The sequence below is a fragment of the Eptesicus fuscus genome, chromosome 1 (genome assembly GCF_027574615.1).
Source record: "Eptesicus fuscus isolate TK198812 chromosome 1, DD_ASM_mEF_20220401, whole genome shotgun sequence".
NCBI classification, from domain to species: domain Eukaryota; kingdom Metazoa; phylum Chordata; class Mammalia; order Chiroptera; family Vespertilionidae; genus Eptesicus; species Eptesicus fuscus.
Window position 1 is genome coordinate 123,504,355 of NC_072473.1, and position 7,376 is coordinate 123,511,730.

Below are 7,376 nucleotides of genomic sequence, written 5' to 3' on the forward strand. Positions count from 1 at the left end.
GGGCAGACGCTCAACACAGGAGCTGCTGAGCTGAGGTGACTTGGCAGCTATGGTTCTAGGGTGATGAGGGAGGGAGCTGGATTACGGGGTGCATCACCTGAGAAACGCCCTCTCGCAATCCAGGACCCCTTGGGGGATGGCAGAGAGCCAGTTTCAGCCTGATCCCCACAGGCCAGGCCGAGGGACCCCACTGGTGCACGAGTCTGTGCACCAGGCCTCTAGTTTTAATATAAGACACAGCCTCTTGCATTGCATAAAAGAGCCCTGGTAGCAGGTGTTAAGCCCCACTTTTTAAAATCTGAGATGTATTTACAGAAACATCCCAGGGCTTGCTCATCCTTTTTGTGATACATTCATATAAATGACTGAATTCTTTCCTAAGATAATTCCTGAGAAATAACTATAATGTACTATAGATACAAGGAGAGGAAACAGAAAACATATTATTCTGAAATCAAAGTCTTGATTTCTAGTTGGAATCTTGAGTTCAATATCTAAATATCTTTTGAGGCCTAGGTAAGTATTTAACTAGAGAAAACTGGAGATGGTTAGACTATGTACATGAAGTGCAAAGGCTGAAATATTAGATTTTCCTAAAATACAATTATTTTTTTTAGTTTTGGATGTGTTAGTTGATATACCTAAAGGAACCTCGGAAATTACTTAACTAGAAATGACTAAAAATAACTAGAGTAACTAGTGGAAAGCAAGATTCTACAAATCACCTTTGAACACTAAATTCTTTTTTTAAATTTCTTTATTGATTAAGGTGTCACATATTTGTCCTCATGCCCCCATTCCCATCCCACACCCCTTCCCATGGATGCCTAAACCCCCTGTTGAACTTAGCCATTGGTTAGGCTCATATGCATGCACACAAGTCCTTTTGTTTATCTCTCCCCCCTCCCCCTACCCTCCCCTATCCTCCCTCTGAGGCCCGATAGTCCGATCGATGCCTCCTTGTTTCTGGTTCTGTTCTTGTTCATCAGTCTATATTGTTCATCATTTCCCCTAGATGAGCGAGATCATGTGTCACTAGAGATATACTTATAAGAACTGAATGTGAGACGAGCAATAATAGTTATGCTGACAGGCAAATGAATCAGTCTGTAGTGAGTTTCTTTCTGGGCCAACAGTGCTTTTGAGACCCAATTTCAATGTCCACCAGTTCCTTATGTGTTCATGTCGGCACTGACCCCTCAGCTCTGGATGGTGAACAAATGGTGGTAATGCAGGTTCTGACTCCCTCAGGTTTGGTCTCGGCCGGACCCAGGGGCACGGCTTCACCCAGACTCAGGGGCACGTGGCCTCACCCGGAACCAGGGGGGCACGTGGCCTCACCTGGACCCAGGTGCGCGCAGCCTCACCCAGACCCGGGACCCAGCCTCACCCGGATCCAGGGGCACACGGCCTCACCCGGACCCAGGATCCAGCTTCACCCGGACCCAAGGGTGCGTGGCCTCACCCGGATCCAGGGGCGCATGGCCTCACCCAGACCCAGGGGCGCGTGGCCTCACCCAGATCCAGGGGTGTGTGGCCTCTCCCAGACCCAGGGGCGCGTGGCCTCACCCGGACCCAGGTGCGCATGGCCTCACCTGGACCCGGGACCCAGCCTCACCCGGATCCAGGGGCACACGGCCTCACCCGGACCCAGGATCCAGCTTCACCCAGACCCAGGGGCGCGAGGCCTCACCCGGACCCAGGGGTGCGTGGCCTCTCCCAGACCCAGGGGCGCGAGGCCTCACCCAGACCCAGGGGTGCGTGGCCTCTCCCAGACCCAGGGGTGCGTGGCCTCTCCCAGACGCAGGGGCGCATGGCCTCACCCGGACCCAGGTGCGCGTGGCCTCACCCGGACCTGGGACCCAGCCTCACTCGGATCCAGGGGCACACGGCCTCACCCGAACCCAGGGGTGCGTGGCCTCTCCCAGACCCAGGGGTGCATGGCCTCACCCGGACCCAGGTGCGCACGGCCTCACCCGGACCTGGGACCCAGCCTCACCCGGATCCAGGGGCACACGGCCTCACCCGGACCCGGGTGAACACTAAATTCTTATCTCTTGTTGGAATAATGAATTAGAATTATAAGTAAGTTATGGTCTCTAGGATAGTAGTTGGAAGCCAGAAATTGGAAACATACTCTTCTCAAATATATTTTTTCTTTTAAAATAATTTGTTAGTTTTACACAGCTATGGATTTCTACATAACTAGCTAAATAGAAATTACTAAATATAATTAGAATAAATAAAGACTTAGGGCTGAAAATCATGCTTTTCTCAACTCTAAATTTGTATTTCTTCTTGAAATGGGAGATTAATACTATAGGTGATTAATGTTACCTAGGTAAATTGTTAATGTGGGATAACTATAAATAACTAGAATAGCCACTTGATGTCAGGTAATGTCAGAATAAGAGTTGCTTTTATAATCCACACCCCCACACAGAACATCGATTTTGATGATCGCCCACACATGACACTCTGTGAGAGTTCAGGAGTCCAGCAGAGAAGTTCCTACACAGTGTTGGAGCAAAAAATCTGAGAATAAACATATTGAAGGGGATAAGGAGGACAATTTCACTTTACCTGTGTCACTCCTTCCCCAAGGCGGCACAGCTCAGTACCAAGACAGACTCTTTCATCCTGGATTTCTTCCACTGGGAAAAGTGAGACCATTGAGTAATCAGACCCAACGTCCATAGCTGTGTAAGATGCTGTCCAAGATGCCCAGTTCTTTTTTAAATTTATTTTTTAACTGCAGTTGACATTCAATATTATTTTATATTACTTTCATGTGTACAGCATAGTGGTTAGACAATGCTATAATTTACAGAATGATCTCTCTAATTATTCTAGTACTCACCTGGCACCATACATAGTTATTACAATATTATTGACTATATTCCCTATGCTGTACTTCATATCCCTGTGACTATTTTGTAACTGCCAATTTATACTTCTTTCTTATCCCACACAGAATAGTGAGGTGATCTGCATGGGTGAGGAATTGGGAAGAGGGTGTGAGAACAACAATCAGGGCTTGAAGCCCAACAAAGGAACCCTTCTAACCACTTCTTGGTTCATTCTACTGAGCAGTTAATGGAATCCAGAATGAAAGTCGTCCATGAAATGATGGGGTTATCTCACCTGCAGACCCCCGCCAATTGGTCCACAGGCACCCTCAATGCCCTACATACCTCACCGCCCACAGGGGCCAGATTCTGGAGTGCACATCTATGGACAGCAAATGAAAGCCTTTGCAAATGGCTATGTAGCACATGCAGAAAGGAACACAATAATTTTACCAAGCCCCCAAATTGAAGACCTATGAATTCCTGATACAGAATTCCAACAATTGTGTTTATTTTTTTCATATATTTTATTGATTTTTTACAGAGAGGCAGGGAGAGGGATAGAGAGTTAGAAACATCGATGAGAGAGAAACATCGATCAGCTGCCTCCTGCACACCCCCCACTGTGGATGTGCCCACAACCAAGGTACATGCCCTTGACCGGGATGGAACCTGGGACCCTTCAGTCCGCAGGCCAACGCTCTATCCACTGAGCCAAACCGGTTTTGGCCAATTGTGGTTATTTTACATTTTATTTTTAATTAAATGTGACATTGGTTAATAAGATTATATAGATTTCAAGTATACATTTCTATGATACATGATCTGCATATTGCATTGTGTGCCCACCACCCAGAGTCAAATTATCACCATATATTTGGCTCCCTTTACCCTTTAGTACACCCCTACACCCTTTCCCTCTGGGTAACCACCATACTATTGTCTATGTCTACGAGTTTCAGTTTTATATCCCACATATGAGCGAAATCATATGGTTCTTAGCTTTTCATGACTGACTTATTTCACTTAGCATGATATTCTCAAGGGTCCATCCATGTTCTTGCAAATGGCAGTATTTCATATTTTCTTATGCCTGAGTAGTATTCCATTGTATATATTACCACGTCTTCTTTATCCATCATCCATTGAAGGACACTGGTTGTTTCCATGTCTTGGCCACCATGAATAAAGCTGCAATGAACATAGGGGTGCATATATTTTTATAAATAAATGTTTTCAAATTTTTAGGGTAGATACCCAGAAGAGGGATTGCTGGGTTATATGGTAGTTATCTATAATTTTTTGAGGAACCTCTAAAATGTTTTCCATAGTGACTGTATCAGCCCTGACAGCATGGTTCAGTGGTTGAGCATTGACCCATGAACCAGGAGGTCACGGTTTGATTGTGGGCTCGATCCCCAGTGTGGGGCGTGCAGGAGGCAGCCAAATATATATTAAAGAAATGAATGAATGTAATGGTAAGAGTAAACTAGAGAAATGGCAGTTTCTCTCCCATCCCAATCCCATGCAGTTAGGAAGAACCATGTGATTAGTGCTGATCCAAGGGCTATGAACTAGAATGCTGTGTGTTGCTTCTAAATCAAAGCATTTAAGAGCTGGTGTGGCCCTGGCTGGTTTGGCTCAGTGGATGGAGCGTCGGCCTGCGGACTGAAGGGTTCCGGGTTCAATTCTGGTTCAATTCCAGCCTAGGGCGCATGCCCAGATTGCCGGCTGGATCTCCAGTGTGGGGCGTACATGAGGCAGCCAATCAATGATTCTCTCTCATCATTGATGTTTCTATCTCTCTCTCCCTCTCCCTTCCTCTCTGAAATCAATTAAAAAAAAAAAGAGCTGGCGTGCTTTATTCTTTAAATATGAGGAGGTAATATGTGCCAGAGGAGAAAGTTACAAGGTTGTAGAGCCTCCATTAACCTGGGTCCCTGAATGACTCTGTGGAGCCAAGACACTTTATTGACTTGTGATAAACATGCAGCATGGGCAAAAAGAGTAAGATTTTTTTTTAATTTCTTTATTGAATAAGGTATTACGTGTCCTCATCCCCCCATTACCTAACCCACCCACTCATGCCTTCACGCCCCCCCCCACCCCTGGTGTCTGTGTCCATTGGTTAGGCTTATATTCATGCATACAAGTTCTTTGGTTGATCTCTCCCTCTTACCCCTACCCTCCCCTACCTTCCCTCTGAGGGTTGGCAGTCTGATTGATGCTTCTCTGTCTCTGGATCTGTCCCTGTTCATCAGTTTAAGTTGTTCATTATATTCCACAAATGAGTGAGATCATGTGATATTTATCTTTCTCTGACTGGTTTATTTTACTTAGCATAATGCTCTCCAGTTCCATCCATGCTGTTGCAAATGGTAAGAACTCCTTCTTTTTCACTGCAGCATAGTATTCCATTGTGTAGATGTACCACAGTTTTTTAATCCACTCATCTGCTGATGGGCACTTAGGCTGTTTCCAAATCTTAGCTATGGTAAATTTTGCTGCTATGAACATAGGGGTGCATATATCCTTTCTGATTGGTGTTTCTAGCTTCTTGGGATATATTCCTAGAAGTTGGATCACTGGGTCAAATGGGAGTTCCATTTTTAGTTTTTTGAGGAAACTCCATACTGTTCACCACAGTGGCTGCACCAGTCTGCATTCCCACCAGCAGTGCACGAGGGTTCCTTTTTCTCCGCACCCCAGCCAACACTTGTCGTTTGTTGATTTGTTGGTGATAGCCATTCTGACAGGTGTGAGATGGTACCGCATTGCCATTTTGATTTGCATCTCTCAAATGATTAGTGACTTTGAGTATGTTTTTATATGTCTCTTGGCCTTCCTTATGTCTTCTTTCCAAAAGTATCTATTTAGGTCTATTGCCCATTTTTTGATTGGGTTGTTTATCTTCCTTTTGTTAAGTTGTATGAGTTCCCTGTAAATGTTGAAGTTTAAACCCTTATCGGTGATAACATTGGCAAATATGTTCTCCCATGTAGTGGGCTTTCTTGTTGTTTTGTTGATGGTTTCTTTTGCTGTAAAAAAGCTTTTTATTTTGATGTAGTCCCATTTGTTCATTTTATCTTTAGTTTCCATTGCCCTAGGGGCAGTGTCAGTGAAGATATTGCTTCGGTATATGTCTGAGATTTTGCTGCCTGTGGATTCCTCTAATATTTTTAAGGTTTCCCATCTTATGTTTAAGTCCTTTATCCATTTTGAGTTTATTTTTGTGTATGGTGTGAGTTGGTGGTCTAGTTTCATTTTTTTTTTTGCATGTATCTGTTCAATTTTCCCAACAGCATTTATTAAAGAGACTGTCTTGACTCCATTGTATGTCATGCCTCATTTGTCAAATATTAATTGAGCATAGTGGTTTGGGTCGACTTATGGGTTCTCTATTCTATTCCATTGATCTATATGTCTGTTCTTGTGCCAGTACCAGGCTGTTTTAAGAACAGTGGCTTTGTAATACAGCTTGAAATCTGGTATTGAGATCCCACTTACTTTGTTCTTCTTTCTCAGGATTGCTACAGCTATGTAGGGTCTTTTTTAATTCCAGATGACTTTTTGGAATGTTTGTTCTAGGTCTGTGAAATATGCTGTTGGTATTTAAATGGGGAGTGCATTGAATCTATAGATTGCTGTGGGTAGTATGAACATTTTGATGATGTAGATTCTACCAATCCATGAACTCGGTATGTTCTTCCATCTGTTTATGTCTTCCTCTGTCTCTTTTTTCAGTATCCTGTAGTTTTACGCAGATAGGTCTTTTACCTCCTTAGTTAAGTTTATTCATAGGTATCTTATTTTTTTTGGTGCAATGGTAAATGGGATTGCTTTTTTAGTCTCTCTTTCTGTAAGTTCACTCTTGGTGTAAAGAAATACCATAGTTTTTTGGCATTAATTTTGTATCCTGCTACATTGCTGAATTCATTTATTAAGTCTATTCTTTTTTTATGGAGCCTTCAGGGTTTCCTATGTACAGTATCATGTCATTTGTGAATAAGGACAGTTTTACGTCTTCTTTTCCAATTTGGATGCCTTTTATTTCTTCTTCTTGTCTGATCACAATGGCTAGTACTTCCAGTACTATGTTGAACAGGAGTGGTGAGAGTGGGCTTCCCTGTCTTGTTATTGTTCTTAGGGGAAATGGTTTTAGATTTTGTCCATTGAGTATGATGTTGGCTGTGGGTTTGTCATATATGGCTTTTATTATGTTGAGATATGACCTTCTATTCCCACCTTTCTGAGAGTTTTTATCAAGAAAGGGTGTTGGATTTTGTCAAATGCTTTTTCTGAATCAATTGATATGACTATGTGATTTTTAAAAAATATATTGTTTATTGATTTTTTACAGAGGGGAAGGTAGTGGGATACAAAGTCAGAAACATCGATGAGAGAGAAACATAGATCAGCTGCCTCCTGCACACCCCCTACTGGGGATGTTCCCACAACCAAGGTACATGCCCTTGACTGGAATCGAACCTGGGACCCTTCAGTCCACAGGCCGATGCTCTATCCACT